The sequence below is a fragment of the Limulus polyphemus genome, unplaced genomic scaffold, assembly GCF_000517525.1.
Source record: "Limulus polyphemus unplaced genomic scaffold, Limulus_polyphemus-2.1.2 Scaffold3265, whole genome shotgun sequence".
NCBI lineage: Eukaryota > Metazoa > Arthropoda > Merostomata > Xiphosura > Limulidae > Limulus > Limulus polyphemus.
In genome coordinates this window covers 92,027-94,955 of record NW_013668875.1, presented here as the reverse complement: position 1 = coordinate 94,955, position 2,929 = coordinate 92,027, and the positions used below count along the sequence as shown (strand labels likewise).

Here is a 2,929-nt window from a genome sequence, read left to right as displayed (position 1 = left end):
AAACCGGGTTTCAATACTCGTGGTGGGCAGAGCACAGATAGCCCATTGTGTAGCTTTGTGCTTAATTCCAAACAAACATACAATGAACTGAGCCGAACGAGTGGCTTATTCGTTTAAAACTATCCCTAATGAGATACAATAATTAATATGAAAATTGCATATACAAATTTGGTGCAAGTACACGAGGGTAAATGCCAATTAACTGATACTTTACGTGACTTCTACTTTTGTTGCAAAAGGAAAGATTAAGATTCGTAGATTGGCTGTTTCCAAAAATCATTTTTTAATCATATGGTTACCAACTTGGGTATATATTCAATGTTCTTTCATGGCATAAATAGATCATTTTGTTATTTTAAAAGTTTTGCAATCTTTTCATAAAATTTAAAATTCACTTACTCTCAGCAAAAACTACGTGAACAATAAAAATAAAAGCCGGGTGCGAAATACACCGGCGTATTTACAGCTACCTGATATTTCGGTAAAAAGATAATGGATGCGTTTATCTGAGGAACGTTAAAAAAACGTTTATTATAAACTTTTTTACTCCACATTTTTTGTGACATATTACACGGTTTTTTTTAATTCGCATACACTGTACTGTAAATATAAAATGTCACTCAATCTCTAGTGTTATCGTGATTTTCTGTGCGTTCTCATATTTGATGAACGAACTGGAATAACATTTAATGAGATTTAATGAGTTTCATTGAAATCATTGAAGTCTTTGCCAGACAAACTTCGACTTCAAATTTCACCAATTCCTATATATTTTCATGATTAAGAAAATGACAGGAGTTTTGAAACTGTAATATTTGTCTGATTTCTTGAGACTTCTTGTTGCGGATTTAACTAAAGCTGCTAAATATATTAAAAAAACACACAAAAAGTATGATGATATTAATAGACAATTTATAACACATAATGAAGAAACTGTCACAAAAGAAAAAACAAGTAGTTTACTGTGATGAAAAACAGTACTACCCGAAATGAATGCTATGAACATTTGATAGCATAATTTCTGTGTAGTACAGATGTTAATGTATTCTTACCAGTCACTTGGTGTTGTTTCTGGAAGGGCTAAGATCCGATGTTGCGGGAAAATCGAGATGTAAAAATCTTCTTAATAACTGAATACGTTTTTTGTCCTCAGTAGGTTAAGCTGATAGCTGAACACTAATCTTTAAATTCCGTAAAAGCGAACCTATGACCGAACACACGTGAATTACTCCTATATTGTAGATTAAGATACAGCTTGTTTATACAGCAAGAGTTCACGTAAAGGCACTGTGTTCAGATCTGGGGGTTAGGTGCAGGTGGGTTGGTTTCTATATGATTTGTTTGTTACGTCACGAGTTGAAGAAAGCCGGCAGCAGTCGACTTAGCAGGGCATGTTTGTCACGAAGGAAACAAGTTCTTTGTTTATGCATTAATTCTTAAACACATTCGCCGTTATTTTAACCAGTTTTTTTATTTAATCTTTCGTCAATCCTATCATTTGCAACATAAACTTAAGACAATTGCCAAGTCTTTTAAATCACCCACATTGGTTACATAGCTTACTTGAATGTAGTTATCTCGCTTCCTGTCCGTGTTGCAGTGATTGGTGACTTCTATGGAACAAGAACTCTTGGAGGAAGTGGAGTTATTTGTAGAGGAAGTGTGGGGAGGGGGAGCTGCATGGGGGAGGAAGTGATGAATATCCACTCACAGTTTTAGCTATCAATCTCAGTCTGCCTGGTGGTTAGGGTGCTCGACTCGCAATGCTGTTGAACTGTATCTGTAAATCACCCAAAACAAAGAGATGCTGTTCAGTTGTACCTTCTTTCTTTAGATCTTAAAACTGTTGTTAGTTGATTATCTATTAACATAAACTAATCGTGGGTTTAACATGTAGTCCACATTTTTAGAGTCCCGAGTGTTCCTTTGGTGCTCGATATTTTCAACTAGAGCATCAGTTTGCACGACACATGGACCAAGCGGCCAGATCAAAGACCACAAAGATCTGTAGTAGCTGTCCTTAAGTTAGAGCTACTGACCAGGTCAGCAGCATATAATACGTACACCGGTACTCTCAACGGAATAGCAGGATTGAGTATTATTTCTATAACAGTCCTCCCACAACTGAAAGCGTAAATCGTTTTTAGAGGTATAGCTAAGGATTGAAACTTGGACCTTCTGATTCGTAGCTCCGCAGGCTAAATCAATAGGACACGCCCGGCTCCGAGTTTCCTTTGACTACTGTCACGATTCCTATTTTTTGTTTGTTTTGGATATTCATGCAAAACTACACAAGGTGTACGTGTACTAATAGTCCCAAATTTGGAACTGATACACTAGAAGGTAAGCAGATTGTCAACATAATCTATTCCCAGCTCTTCAGTGACTTTAATCAAATAGTGGGACTTGATTGCCACTCTTATAACGCACCTGTGGCTCCAAAGTGTGGAGCACAATTTTGCAGCAGCGGGACGCGAACCATTGACCCTGGGATTTACCGTCTGGCACCCTAATCATAAACCAGCTTCTAAACAACCAAATCCTCATGACAACAATTACTGTTGGTTAACGTTTGATATAATCTACCTCATGACAACAATTGCTGTTGGTTAACGTTTCATATACTCTACCTCATGACAACAATTGCTGTTGGTTAACGTTTCATATAGTCTGCCTCATGACAACAATTGCTGTTGGTTAACGTTTCATATAGTCTACCTCATGGCAACAATTATTGTTGGTTAGCACGTAATATAGTCTACCTAACGCCAACAATTACTGTTGGTTAGCATGTCATGTAGTCTGCCACATGACAACAATTACTGTTGGTTAGCATGTCATATAGTCTGCCTCACGACAACAATTACTGTTGGTTAGCATGTCACGTAGTCTGCCACATGACAACAATTACTGTTGGTTAGCATGCCAT

At 37.1% G+C, this 2,929-nt stretch overlaps 1 protein-coding gene and 1 long non-coding RNA gene across 2 annotated transcripts in view; one reads left to right on the top strand and one right to left on the bottom strand.

Moving 5' to 3' along the window:
* The window catches only part of LOC106469018, a 23,234-nt gene extending 21,788 nt beyond the window's left edge, over window positions 1-1,446 (bottom strand). The window contains exon 1 of the mRNA XM_013929470.2: window positions 1,053-1,446. The gene's annotated coding sequence lies outside the window, so the exon portion shown is untranslated. The remainder of the gene's footprint in view (window positions 1-1,052) is intronic.
* The window catches only part of LOC111088181, a 21,856-nt gene that overhangs the window by 18,064 nt on the left and 863 nt on the right, over window positions 1-2,929 (top strand). The window lies entirely within an intron of this gene.